General features: G+C 41.7%; 1 pseudogene across 1 annotated transcript; it reads left to right on the top strand.

Annotated features, from left to right (window-relative positions):
* Positions 1-12,715: 12,715 nt before the first annotated feature.
* On the top strand, positions 12,716-14,789 carry LOC110488033 (uncharacterized; annotated as a pseudogene). Its single transcript, XR_002468335.3, has 3 exons — positions 12,716-12,959; positions 14,078-14,265; positions 14,484-14,789. The product of XR_002468335.3 is annotated as an uncharacterized LOC110488033 (transcript).
* The last annotated feature ends 757 nt before the right edge of the window (positions 14,790-15,546 follow it).

Below are 15,546 nucleotides of genomic sequence, written 5' to 3'. Positions count from 1 at the left end.
TCTGAAGGTTTTGAGAGGCTTCATGCTGGTAATGGGCCTAGATGATCAACCCAAGTTAAAATAAGTCAAAAGCTGACTATGGGCAATTCCACGGTAACAGAGTTTTCACTTAAAATGTATGCCAAACAAAACCCATTGCCTTCAAAGTTTAACACAACTCGATGCACAAGGAATACTTTAACAATTTACAAAACACATTTACTGGAAGAACTTGGTAACAGAATTTTGGTAAAATCTCCCTCAGTTTGTTTTGTGTCCACGTTTTTTTGAAAAAACTGTTACTCGTTTCTGTACCGAATTAAGTTTTAACAAGGTTTTCAGAAAGAATGGCGTGTCAGCTATGACATGACACCTGTAGAATGTATGTGAAACAGCACAGTTGAAAAATATATGGCACATGGAAATCATAAGTGGGCAGTTTACAGAGATAGGTGGGATGGACTGAAAATAGCTGAATGGAGGGTTTATATAGTTATGACTGAAAACACAATGTATAATATACGAGTACTATCTCTCTAGATGTTATGTAAATCAAAATATTTTATTCTTGCTGTGTAACTACTGTAAATACAATCTAATGTGTGTAGACTGTACATGTAACAACAGAAAAAGCTGTAAAAATAACATTTATGTTTGTACTCTGAAGAAGAAAAATACCTTTGCAGCGCCTACCCAGACATAGAATGTTTGTTGCACTGTGATCCCAATGTAAATGTCAAGCGTGTTTTGATGTTACTCACTGGAGTTGAGGTCTGGTTCTGTGTACTGGCCTTTTTTCTAGCAGTTGGACCACCTGGTTACATGTGACACTAAGACCAGGGTTAGATGAAGTTGCTTTAAATCAGGCCAAAACTTTGACTACAGTTATGCCGGAATCCACTCAGTGGCTGGATTCTCATGTACAGTATAACAAAGACCCAGACCAAATTAAATAAAAGTACCACGATTCAATTTACAGGGTCATAAATAATCATTAGACTCACTGTAACAGAGGTTGACATTTCATCTCTGATATAGTATTTAGAGTTCAATTTCATTACATACATTGTTAATTTAGTTTCTAATAAAGAATCTTGTAAAAAAATTAAAAAAATTATGATTTTGTTATTAAACAGACACAAGAAAGAATGGTGTCATATGACACACTGACTAAAACAAATCTCTTTAGGTTATTGAACTACAGTAAATGAAGTGGATTTATACCCGGGAACGGAATTGCCGTAACGGAATTTTATCATGTGTCCCTGATCTGTACTACACAGAAACGCATAATTATGGAGATGAATGTCATTATTTTAATGGATATGAGCTCTGGCCACAAACAAAACCATATTTGGTCCGGACCAAATCTGAGCCAAGTTTGGACATCAAAGTACAACACAGTAGAGTACAGTACATTATAGTTTACTCAACTCGTGTGCTCTACTGTGTACTGTACTGAACTATACTGTGCTGTCTGAATTTGTGAACCCAACTGTGGTTTGTGACTACTATGATTTCCCATTGTAGCCAATTCAATTGCTGAAATTTCATTACCGATTTTGGTAACGGAATATCGAGTTAATCAATTAACAATTCATAAAATTAATATCAGTAAAAATCGGTCTACCGTGTTGCATCTGTGAACTTTCATTTTCTTCCCTCATGACGGAGAGAAATGTAAAAATATCTTCAAGATATGTGGGTTTTTGTTAACTGAATTAAGACACAAGATAATGTTTCTTAAACTTAAACTTCTTGATGCACCCATCATAGCAGGATCACTTTCCTCAACATCCGCTGAATTGTAGAGCGCCAAATTCAAATTAAATTACAAAAAATATTTATTTTTCATGAAATCGCAAGTGCAATATAGCAAAACACAGCTTAGTTTGTTGTTATTCCACCTGGCATGTCAGATTTCAAAAAAGCTTTTCGGCAAAAGCATACCAAGCGTTTATGTAAGGACATCTCTCTCAGCAGACAAAACATTACAAACAGCTAACAGCCAAGTAGATTGGTCAGAAAAGCAATCAAATTAATCGCTTACCTTTGATGATCTTCGGATGTTTGCACTCACGAGACTCCCAGTTAACGTAAACTCACCCCATTCCGTACAAATGTGCGTAGCCGCGACATTCAAACGAGGCTACAAAGAAAACTAATGGGACTGTGTTGACGTCAAAATCGGGGGTGTGAACTAGGTTTCTATTCAAGCGTTGATCGACATGGTAATGGCTCTATAGTAATGGAGAAAAGTTGAAAATAACTGACCCTCCGTTACATCTTGACCTGTCATGTTGTAACGTACAGCACGCATAAAGCTACAATTTATGTCTTACAATCTCTCTCCACCAGGTGTAGCACTTCTCTCATCGTTTAAAAACAAGAAATGGACAGTGACGAGGGTAAGGGGGGGATACCTAGTAATTAGTAGTCATCATTGCATGCAATCATCATTCTCAAAGCTGCTGTTTACTTCTAAGATCACTTTAGCACCGCCCTAAAAACCCGATTCAAATTCGACACAAACCTTCAAATAGGTATGTAATGACACATTATATCAACCCTGTATAGTGTTTTATTTACATTTTAGAGGTGATAAGTTGGACAGATTGAGTGAAAAAAGCAATTTTCCCACACGACATCTGTCCTTCTCACTATCACGCAATAGTTTTGCTTCCCCACCCGTCATTTTTAAAAAGACTTGAATTATGCTTGAATTATGCAGAAACGAGGCAGTGTTTAGGTCATGTAATTGATTTTGTTGGAAAGGGGAGAAATTGTGCTTTACAATGGTACAATCAACATTACAGTTGATCTGGAAGTATTACGTTTTTGTGGCGCTAAAATAAGGGCAATTGTACGGACCAAGATGATGTACGATTTTACGTTACACAATAAATGTTCCTTTTTTTTTCCATAAAGATTATTTTTATATCCAAAATACCTCCATTTGGTTGGAGCGTTATGTTCAGAAATCCACAGGCTCGAGCGGTCACGACCGGGCAGACGAAAATTAGTATCCGTAAAGTTCGTTGAAACATGTCAAACGTTTTTTATAATCAATCCTCAGGTTGTTTTTACAATATATAATCAATAATATTTCAACTGGACTGTACCTTCTTCAAAATGAGAGAGAGAGAAAATGTCTGCTCAAAGCTGTTGCGCATGCAAAACGCTGCTGGCACCCAGCCATACAATGACGTGATGTGATCTTTCTCGCTCATTTTTTAAAATAAAAGTCTGAAATTATGTCTAAAGACTTTTCACAACATGTGGAAGCCATAGGAAAAGGAATCTGGTTGATATCCCTTTAAATGGAGCGAAGGCAGGTAATGGAACAGAGAGCTTTCATGAAAAACAGCACTCCCGGGTTGGATTTTCCTCAGGTTTTCGCCTGCAATATCAGTTCTGTTATACTCACAGACAATATTTTGACAGTTTTGAAAACTTTAGAGTGTTTTCTATCCCAATCTGCAAATGATATGCATATTCTAGATTCTGGGCCTGAGAAATAGGCAGTGTCATTTGGGTATGTTTTTCATCCAAACATCAAAATACTGCCCCCTACACTCAACAGGTTAAACTTACTGAAGGCAGAACAAATTCCAAACTAAATATAAGTATTGATATTAGTTGGCAGGGGTAGTAACTTTAGTAGTAGTAACTTTAGGGTAGTAACTTTAGTAACAATGCTTTTGGTAAACAGCTGAGATTTAACAACGCCCCTACAAAGGTTCTAACGATGAACTTAGCCTTAAAATGCTTTTGGGAAACAGGACCCCGACAGGCTGTCCTCAGAATAGCAGGATGTCGTCACTTGTATTTATTATTGTATACTCACATTCCCCACTCAATCTATTTATAGTACTCTCAACTTAATCCAAAATATTTTGTTTATCATGTTAAACTTGTTCCCTCTCCTAGCTCCAGCCCGTCCTTGAAGAAGAGCGCTGCCCTTTCTGTTTCCAGTGGCGTTGTCCAGACAGCCACCGCATGCATCTGCGTCCCAAGCGGATTGCTTCAGCAAGGGTGCAGAATGTGCTGCGGAGGTAGGCCAGGACAAGAGACTCAGCAGAGCTCAGATGAAAATCCTACGAAGGTTCAGGGGCTCCTCACTCCTCTACTCCAATGTCAATCCCCAGTACCTGAAAGTGGGTCGTATTCATTAGTGCAAAATGTTCAAAAACAATGTGCTATGGAAAAACATTTTCAGGTAGCATTCTGGTCCCTTTTCTCCTGTTGTGTGTCTAGTGAATTCCTCCCGATCTCTGCTTTTTACATAATATTGGAACTTGACCATTCCCGGAATAAATGACACTAGACACAAAATGGAGTTCTCAGCAGCTTCTGTCCACTTCACTGAAAAGCCAGTTCAGATAAGGAAACTATGTACAACCTCCTCCCCCCCATGCCCTGAGTAGCTGGTCAGAGGGTAGATGGGGGCATTTTTCTCCATCAGGGGAATGGAAGGGGAAAGTACCATTGATTGATAAGGCCCTCTAGCTGTCTGATCTGACATTGGCCTAATGATGACTCGCATCGCTCAAACATTGCGTCATTTAAAATATCTGCCAACATCTACTGCACACTTTCAAATCAGGTCCAGTATTCTCCTTTCCTGTACACAACTTCACCTTCCTTTCCTCTAGCGATGTCTGGCCCGTCTCCCATTGACTTTGTAGAGGGAAAGGAAGGGGAATAGAGAGCCAAGAGATTTGCCAATCAATCCCTTTTTACAACTTCAGTGCTTTTACAGTCTTCTGTTCAGCCTCATTGAGGAGGAGTCCTTGGAAGGGCAGACAGGGTCAGCGTGTAATAAGCCAGATACTCAGGGTCAGCATTTAGTAGGCCAGCCAGATAATGATCACATCCAGTGTTTGCATGTGATAGGCCAGCCAGATAACGACCACGGCCAGGGTCAGCGTGTGATAGGCCAGCGTGATAACAATCACATCCAGCATCGGCATGTGATAGGCCAGGATGCAGATAATGATCACAGAGGAACAGGAAGCATTTAGTTACAGCGAACCCGGTATCTATCATGGAGACAGAGGTACAAAGCCAAACAAGATTAGCACATAGGTTATGTCAGAGTCAGACACATGTAGTTATTCTGGGGTAAAAGGTACAATACTAAATTGTAAGGGATTGTTTTGTCTTTGATTCTTAAATGTTTTTTAATACCAGTGAGTGCCCCCCCCCCCCCACACACACACACATATACACTAATATGTTTATTATTGAGCATCTCTTTCAGTCATTTGTCTTTAACGTGTGATCAATGTATAGCCAGGTCCATAATTATTCACAATTGATAAAGAGGAGCAAGTAAGACTACAAAATAAATAATACAAATACTGAGCTACAGTAACAGTCAACAGTTTGGACACCTACTTATTCAAGGGTTTTTCTTTGCATATCTACATTGTAGAATAATAGTGAAGACATCAAAACTATGAAATAACACATGGAATTATGAAGTAACCAAACAAAGTGTTAAAGAAATCAAAATATTTGAGATTCGTCAAAGTAGCCACCTGTTACCTTGATGACAGCTTTGCGCATTTAATGCCGATCTGTCTCCAGACTTGAACCCCATTGTGCTTAAAACAGGGGTGCCAAAAATGTACACCCTTTCATTAGCATATGATATAGCTCAGTATTTTTAAAATGCGTTTTATGCAGTCTTTTTTTCTCATCAAGGGTGCCAAAAATTATAAACCTGACTATATTGTTGATATATTTTCCCACCGTCGTGTGACTTCCTGGTAAGCGAGTTCTCCTTAGCCACTTTTTCACCAAGGTATTTTTACCCTCCAATTTCAAGGTCACCGGCCACTCGCCCTGGCATAAAATAAGTGTGTAAAAGATCTCCACAAGCTGTGTACGTGCGACGCTACCAGGCCCCCATAGACATGCGTGGTTGTAAGAACTGATACCCCTGAAGCGGGCGCAGCACTCTGAAGATAAGAGGAAGAATGTTGTCTGTCTCCTCTCACGTTTCAAGTTTTAATGTCACATGCACAAGTACACTGAAATGCCTTTCTTGCAAAATCTAAACCCAAAAATGCAGTAATAACGTAAGGTAGAACAAAAACACAATAAATTAAAATAAGAACACAAGAAAGTAAGACGCTATATACAGGGTCAGTTCCAATACAATATTTACAATGTGTAGGGATACTGGAGTGATGGAGGTAGATATGTAAGGTGACTAGGCATCAGGATATATGATGAACAGAGTAGCAGCAGCAGCATACATGACGATTGTATATGAGTGCATGTGTTTAGAGTCCGTATGAATGTATGTGCATATTGTGTGTGAGCAAATGGTGGAGTGAAAGTTTGTCTGTGTCGACGTGTCAGTGTGCATGGAGACAATGCAAAAATAAAATACAAGGGTCAACTCAGTCTGTGTAGCCATTTTGTTTGCTATTTATTTATTTCACCTTTATTTAATCAGGTAGTCCAGTTGAGAACAATTTCTCATTTAACTGCAGCCTGGCCAAGATAAAGCAAAGCAGTGCGACACAGAGTTACACATGGGATAAACAAACATATGGTCAATAATACAGTAGAAAAGTCTGTATACAGTGTGTGCAAATGTCGTAAGATTAGGGAGGGAAGGCAATAAATAGGCCATAGTGGCAAAATAATTACAATTTAGCAATTAAACACTGGAGTGATAGATGTGCTGAAGATGAGTGTGCAAGTAGAGATACAAGGGTGCAAAGCAGCAAAAAAACATGGATGAGGTAGTTGAAATGGGCTATGAACAGGTGCAATGATCGGTAAGCTACTCTGACAGGTGATGCTTAAAGTTAGTGAGGGAGACAGATGTAAGTCTCCAGCTTCAGTGATTTATTATATTATTTTTTTTGCAATTCATTCCAGTCATTGGCAGCAGAGAACTGGAAGGAAAGGCGGCCAAAGCAGGAGTTGGCTTTGGGGGTGACCAGTGAAATATACCTGCTGGAGCACGTGCTACGGGTGGGTGCTGCTATGGTGACCAGTGAGCTGAGATGAGGCAGGGCTTTACCTAGCAAAGACTTATAGATTACCTGGAACCAGTGGGTTTGGCGACGAATATGAAGTGAGGACCAGCCAACGAGAGCATACAGGTCGCAATGGTGGGTAGTATATTGGGCTTTGGTGATTAATCCCAGGCTTTAGAGGAAGCAGTGAACCTTCACTGTGGGGACAATGTCACTGATGCATTTCCGAATGAAGCCAGTGACAGAGGTGGTTAGCTCGTTGACGTTATCGGCGGAGTCTCTAATCAGCGCTAGCAAAGCAGTCCTGTTCTCAACGGAGCAAGTCACGGGTACTTTCTGTTTAAGCTTCTGCTTGTAAACAAAAAGCAGGAGTACGGATTCATGATCTTATTTTCCGAATGGCGGACAAGGGAGGGCCTTGTGTGCTTGCTTGTGGGTAGAACAGTGGTCTAGGACTTTATCGCCCCTAGTGGCGAGGGTTATGGGTTGATGGAAGTTGGGCATCATATGCCTTAATGATTCAGAATTAAAATCGCCACCAACCAGAAAAGCAGCCTCTGGATGTACACTTTCCTGCTTGTTTATAGCCTCATACTGTTCGTTAAGTGCCAGCTTATTTTTCTTGTCCTGAGGTGGAATATGTACAACAGTCAGGATAACAGCTGAAAACTCCTTCAGTAGGTAGAAGGGTCGGCATTTGACCACCAGGTATTCCAAGACAAGGCGTCGATACTTCCACCGCACTCGAGTCAGCACACCTGTTGTTGATAGAGACAAACCCCTCCCCCTATCAATTTCCTTGACTCCACTGTCCTGTCTGCATGGTGAATGGAGAATCCATCGACTTGGATAGCAATGGTGTGTGTGTGTTGTCCAAAAACATGTTTCCGAAAAGCATAGAATATTGCAGTTTCGAGAGTCCCATTGGTAGCAAAATCAACGATCAGAGGTCATCCATCTTATTATCAAGAGACTGTACGTTTACCAATAGAATTAAGGGAAGAGGTGGCCAGTTTTCCCTTCTCCTTAATCTCACCAGGACTCCACCGGTCTTTCCTCTGTAAGGTAGGCATTTCCTCTTGGGTAGTCTGAAAATTGGGTCGGAATTACAGTAATCGCTGCCAAAGGTGCTTCAACAAAGTACTGAGTAAAGGGTCTAAATACTTACGTAAATGTGATATTTCAGTTTTTTTTTTTGTTGTTAAATAAATGGGTAAAAAAATTATACGTATGCCTTGTCATTGGAGTATTGTGCGTAGACTTATGAGGGGGGGTGTCTATTTAATCCATTTTATAATAAGTCTAACCTAACAAAATGTGGATAAAGTCGAGGGATGAACTGTATATTGAAAATACCAGTGACAGTGTGAGCCCCTCCAGGCGCCTAGGTCCTCTTTCCCTTGCCTGGTACCCCGACCTGCATTCAGCTAATTCCTCTGACTCTCCTTGTGGTGCCATTCTTTCCCAATTTGTGTTTTTAATCCCAACCGGAGCATCTGCCTCCAGTTGACAGGAGAGCAGGCAGAACAATGTGTCACTCGTGGGCTTTGACACCGGGAGAGAGTGAGAAGCCACCAGATGACAAAGAGAGATGAGAGGGCAATGGCCTTGGAGGCATTTTAGACAGGCACGCAGGAGGAAACCCACTACGCACAGTTGAAAATGCTTAGCTCACGTGTAGGGATTTGCCAGGTGTTAAGTGAATTATTTTAAGCATCTCACACCGACACAAAAACTGCAGTCACACACACCCTGCTGCCTAACATGCACTACTGCCGCATATATATCTATATCTCACTCACTGTGTTAGTTTTCATAGAGGAGGTTTTAAACTCTATAGCGTACCAAACAGATTCCCCCTCTCCCCCTCTATGGCGTGCCAACCAACGGTTAGGGTTCATCCCTTCTTCCTCTCTTTCCACTGCATTAGAACGGCATCTTGTGATATGGCAGTATTGTAGAAAGGCATCCAGAAGGGTGGGCATGTTTATTATTTAACTAGGCAAGTCAGTTAAGAACAAATTCTTATTTTCAATGACGGCCTAGGAACAGTGGGTTAACTGCCTTTTTTGAGCCCTAGCCCTACAGTACATCACAAACTCATGCTGTTTAGGACTGTCAGATCAGATTCTGTCAGCGTTCCAAATGGCACTCTATTCCCCCACATAGTGCACTACTTTTGAACAAAAGGGTAAGGAAGATGGTTCCTCTTTTTCCAGACACTGTCACACCATCCTGTATCCATTCAACCAACACGTGCCACTCTGTCCACCTGTCATTACCTCTGGAAATGAAAGCAGAACAACAACATGACAAAATAATCCAGCTATAGCCAGCCTGTAGTCGTTTCCATTATGCATCTGTCAGCACCCTCAAAGGGCATCTCTCTCCAGTCTCCAAACCAGCTTCCTGGGGGTTTTCCAGGGTACCTCATACCCTGTGTACATCCCAATTCTTCACACTTCTTCCTACCATGAAGGGGAGTGTGAAAGTGCACACTTCAAAAGAAGTGGGACACTGCCATAGTTTAGAGCAGAAGGACTAAACCATTGGTCAGGTCATGTTAAAGGGAATGGACTACTGTGACTGCAGGCTTTGTCTCGCTCCATCCTCCGCGCTTTGGAGTATCGATGTGTTCTGAATCTCCCCACGCCCTGTAGACCCAGTGGACCACCACCAACCACCAGTGCTGTAGAAGTCAAGGGCAGTGATGCTTGTAGAAGCCCCAGAGACAAGGTCATCACAGCAACCAGCCTGGCTTGGGGCAGCACAGGGAGGACTGAGGGAGGGAGAGCGATTAGGGAGAGGGGGATGATAATGGGGCAAAATGAGAGAGAGGGGGATGGATGATAGGGTGGGGAGGGGGAGGGAAAGGCTGGTATTTATGGAGCATAGCCTATTAATAGAAGACAAAGGGTCCATCTGCAGAATTGATTGGTTGTGTGTGTCAGTTTGTTAGCATGTTGTTCGTAAGTGCTTGTCTCTGTATGTCTGCTTCTATCATTTTATTTTAGAATTGATCCGCTGGCCCATCCCTGATCTTAGATAAAAGGACAATAACTTCTGAAATATGCAAGGAGAAGAGAGATGGCTTATGACCCCTGTTCACATAAAAAATATGTGGTACCTTTTGCTGTTTGAATGCTGAAGTCTAAAAGACCCAGCAGGTGCTGTTGGCATTCCAGGCATGATCAGTCTAGTCCAGAAGTATCTAGGCTATTGCTGACCTGTCTCTCTCTGGAAGTCTGGTGCAGAGTATGGAGAAGTTGCCCCTAAAAGATAGATGCTGATCTTGGGTCAGTTTTAGATTTCTGCCACTAATGGTGAAGGTTAGGATTGGGGGAGGAGGGGAGCCTCTGTTGCTGGGGAACAGGTGGGAAAGACTGTATGGGGCAGCACAGAAATCCAGAGGAAGGTGAGTCACCACAACCTGAAACCTGCAATGCAAATTTAATTGGAATGGAATTAAGATGTTGACCTCATTTCATCACAAGGCATCTTTAATTGCTTGAATATGTAGGTTGCACATGCAGTTTAGGCAAGTTATTGGTCATGAATTGGTTACCTTTACTCTAAGTGTTTTTACTCTCGAAGGATGGGACAGACATTCTGGAAAGGTGGGAGGGTTTAACGTGTTTTGCTTCTGCATGCATTGGTGACCTTTGACTTCTAGACGTGTTAATTTACGTTCAGCGGTGAAGGGTTCAACTTTTAGGTATTTTGTTCTTGAGTTTTTGTTTAGGTGTTTGCCCTTCAAATGCTCGGACTGCACATACTAGGCACCTCTCTTGCCTATCCTGAGTCCTGTCAAACTATAAAATGTATAGGCCCCCTCAGATCTACATACCCCCAGTCTACATGCTACTAGACTGCTCTATGCCTGTATCCCTGCCCCCATGCCAGAATCAACAGGTTTGAATGAGCTGATGAATGCACTGCACTCTCCTTAGCCAGTGACGTACGTGTAGGTATTCAACATAGACGATACATGTCACAGGATTAGGGTTAAATTAGACACTGCACATGATCTTGCAAGATTTCATTTGGTCGGTGTCATGGTTCTCGTCACTTTTCGACAAACATGGGTCTTTCCGGAGTGGGTTGGAGTTTTTTGTGGTGGAATTATGGTTAGGTAGAGCTAAGTTAGAGGGAGTAAAAAGCCAAGATACTATCTCTCTGCGTCAGTCATACCAGACCATGTGCAAATCATCACTGGGCAAAATAAACTTTTCTTGTGTCTGTAGGTTGTATTGTATTTCATTGAATTAAGGTCCCTCATTAGTAAGGAACTTCCCTCATCAGGTTTAGGTTTTAATTGAAAGGAAAAAAATAAAACCTGCAGACACTTGGCCCTCTGTGGAATGAATTTGAGTCCCCTGCCTTAAGGGCAGCATTCTCTGTTGGATTGAGTTCTTCCCTTTCAGTATCTAAAGAACTATCCACACTTGCATACTTCTTGGTATGAAGCAATTTATTAGGCATGCATTCTAAATGGTATGCTAGTATGGACAGGTGTGTGGACTCCCTACTAGCCAATCATGGACATTATGTGATCAAAAAGTGTAAGGGGATACCAAGTTTGGACAACCTGCAGAGTGGGTGTACCAGAGAAGTCTCCATATTCAGACCCAGTGTATAAAACAGGAACACCTTCCTAATATTGCATTGCACCCTGTTTTGCCCTCGGAATAGGCTCAATTCATTAGGGCATGAACTCTTCAAGATGTCGAAAGTGTTCCACAGGAATGCTGGTCCATGTTGACTCCAATGCTTCCCACAGATGTGTCATGTTGGTTGATGTCCTTTGGGTGGTGGACCATTCTTAATGGGAAACTTGTGAAACCCAGCAGCGTTGCAGTTCTTGACACACTCAAACCGTTGTGCCTGGAACCTACTACCATATCCTGTTCAAAGGCACTTAAATATTTTGTCTTACCTATTCACCCTCTGAGTTGCACACATACACAATCCATGTCTCAAGGCTTAAAGATAATTATTGAACCTGTCTCCTCATCCTCTTCATTTACACCGATTTGAAAATGGATTTAACAAGTGTCATCAATAAGGGATCATAGGCTGACCACTTGAATCCAGGTGAAAGCTATGTTGTGCAAAGAGCAGGTGTTCCTAATGTTTTGTTCACCCTTAACATTCTATTCTAGGACAGACAAAGTTAGTAGTCATTGCTGTTCACATTTTGACACCATGGCACTGTTAGAATATTTTGTTAGGATCACCTATAAATACAACTTTTACTGTCTACTTTTATACAATGGCTGCATAGCAGATATGAATCAGCCTAAGTAAAAGTATGTCTTGATATAGATCAGTAGGACATTCTGAATGCAGTGGTGGTCATTTTTAAGCCAGGGTTGTATTTTCCCCTCAATATTGGTGGCACACAGTTCTTGTCCCCAGTCCAAATATATTGTTCACATATAAATTCAGTATTTTACCATTGACTAACTTCCTTTATGGCCTTATTTAACCCTGAAAAAAAATAAGGCGATATCTATACATCACCACCTAATCTAAATAGGGGAAACCTTTTCAGCGTGTCTGAGAGTATCATTCTGTTTTCATAGTTTTTTTCGTCTTCCAGGGAGCACTTTAATCCAGAGTTTGCTGGAGGATGTGAGTATGGATTAGGGTTGTTGGCATTGGAAGTGGCTCCAGTGACAGTCCGTGACAACACAACCGGGTAAATCAAAAACATTTCAACTCCCAGCCCCCTCCCGCCTCTGCTGTTGAAAGATTGGCTGAACAGCTGTTGGGCTCGGCCTCTGCTGCTCTCTACTTTATAAAGCTGGGAACACCAGGCTCCGTCAAACAGAGATAGCGCGAAGCTCCTGCTTGTTTAATTTACTGGTTCAGCGAAACTTTACTTTGAGAACTTCTGTCAAGTAGTTCAGAGAAACTAGTCCGCCATCTGTTTGACTAGTCTAGACCCTCCGCAGCAGTATGGCTACCTTCGTCTCGGTGAGTTGTTTTGCACAGCATCAGCATTCAGCGTGTCAACAGCCTGACTCCGAATATACTGACACTGCGTTTTTGTTTCTGTTTCGTATAACTCCTATGGATGCAGTTTGCCTCAGGGAGATGATGGATGTGTTGGTATCAAAGGTTTGGGATATCATTTGGGATGTGCTTGTCAGTGATGTTGTTTTTGGTGTGTCCTTTTCTCGGTTAACCCAGAACTAAAATCTATTTTTTTTTTTATGTAGTCTGTCACCGAGAGATTATGGGAGTCCTGACGTCGTCATCGTTCTGTTACTACAAGCATAACACTTTGATCTGCTTGAGTAAGGATTTGCTCACGGGTGACTGACTGACTGACGCCTGTTATTTTTATGTGCTGCAGGGCACGTTATAGGCTGGTAACGTTTCAGTGGACGGTGTGACAGGCCCGTTGTGTGGCTGTTTATAGTACCAAATCATAAAATGACCACACGCACTTTAAACTTTCAGGCCACAAAGGGTTGTTGTCGGGCAGGACAGGCAGGGTTCCAGGAGATGCCAATCATTTTCTTGTATCACATGAACAACATTGTGACATTGACTCCCAGTGGTTTAGTTTCAAGTGTGTATTGCATTTCTAATGTCATATAGTAAATCTATTAGGCTAGATGTCATAGGCTTTGCATGTGCCTCATTGCATTTGATTTACATGCACACAATATTTCATGGAAAAGCGCAACGAGGAAATATTTGAAATGCTGAGAATGACTGAGTGACCGTCTTGAGCAGGGGTTGGAACCAAAATATTTTTCTAATCGTTTAGTTTTGAACAACTTTTTTATTTATTTTCTTTCCAACCAGCAAAATGAAGTTCTGAACTGTTTCAACCCAAAAAAGTAATGGTTTAGATCCTGTTTTTGTTTTACCTCTTAAATCATTACTCTGTTCCCTATGTAGTTCATTACTTTTGACCAGGGATCATAGGGTCTTTGTCCTTGTAAGGATCGATTTTGAAAAACATATCCACGGGAGAATCATGTTCCTTATGTGAAATTAAATGGAAATTAGTTTGTCACCTGTAAAGACAGACCCATTACTCACATTTATAATCTCCTCCTGTCCGCCTCTCCCTATCATAGATGGCTACCTGCCACACCTATAACAACACGTCCAGGCACAACGGTGTCAACAGGGACTTCATGGCCGCTCTCTCCAAGAGCCACGGGAGCACAGGCAAACGCAACAGTCCCCAGTCGACCAACAGAAACAATGCCATGGGCATACCAAAGTCTGCCCCCAATGACAAGACACCCTGCAGTACGCCAAGGTAAACAAAGAATAGCAGGCCTCTGGTACCTACTTTGTCACATATTTTATTTATATAGTCTACATCTCGCCTAGGTGAAAATCAGCATTTAAGGGACTTCTTGAGAAGTGAGGGTAATGGATGATATCACTAAACCGATGGACACTGTGGTCCTACACTTTTCAATAGGTCACCTTTAATCTGTGTCAGTGTGTAGATTCTGACATTATTATTTCCAGGTCGATATCCTCTGAGACCAGCAGTTCCTCCTTGGCCTCCAAGCCCGCCAGTGTGAAGAAGTCTACCTTCTCCCGCCTCAAGAGGTTCCTCATGCTGGAAGACAACCAGAAGACCAAGGGGAGGACTCAAAGACTTTACTATCCTCCCTCTGAATGACTGACAAACACTTGGCTCCACTGCAATGACCCAACAGTCAGCCTTTTCACCACCATGATATGACACTGACGCACCAGGCTCTCTGGCCTGCTTGCAATTCAGAATGGGCCTCCTGGAATTCAGAACGGGGGATGGGTCAGCAGTCAGTCAATAAGTAATACAGGGCCTCCTGTTGCACTAACTTTTTTTTAATATATATTTTTTTAACTTGCCCCTCCCAACTACCCCTGAGGTCCCCCTTCCGTAGAGCTGTTCAAACATAATGGCCCCACACCACGGCATCGTCCAGGAATTCCATTGTCCCTATGGGCGGCAGGGTAGCCTAGTGGTTAGAGCGTTGGACTAGTAACCGGAAGGTTGTGAGTTCAAACCCCCGAGCTGACAAGGTACAAATCTGTCGTTCTGCCCCTGAACAGGCAGTTAACCCACTGTTCCCAGGCCGTCATTGAAAATAAGAATTTGTTCTTAACTGACTTGCCTGGTTAAATAAAGGTAAAATAAAAAAATAAAAAATGGATGGCGGGAACTGAATAGGAAGCAAAGCTCCCCCTTTTCTTCCATGTTATTTATGAGGCAAGCAGAATAAATTAATTCGAGTTATAGGATGTTTTGATTGAGAGGGTGATTTTTATTTGTTACAATCACATTTCTATGATAAATTACTTACACATTTATATTCACGCTTAAGTTTCATGCTTCTTGAACTTTGTTTATTTTTTACTTGGTTGTCATTTATTTTCATAGACTTTCCCACTCTTCTCTTGAGGTTACTATCCAAGTAGAGATGATCTGTAGCTGTTTACAGGTTTGTTTGTGTGGCTCTACTATTTTATGATCACTGCCAAATGTTTTACTTTTATGTAAAGGTCCAATTTTTGTGTACTGGTGGTTTTGAGATCATATTTG

This window comes from Oncorhynchus mykiss, chromosome 30 (genome assembly GCF_057628025.1).
Source record: "Oncorhynchus mykiss isolate SJ-2025 chromosome 30, ASM5762802v1, whole genome shotgun sequence".
In the NCBI taxonomy this organism is placed as follows: domain Eukaryota; kingdom Metazoa; phylum Chordata; class Actinopteri; order Salmoniformes; family Salmonidae; genus Oncorhynchus; species Oncorhynchus mykiss.
Note: the sequence above shows the minus strand (reverse complement) of the source record. Positions and strands in the feature narration are given on the sequence as shown.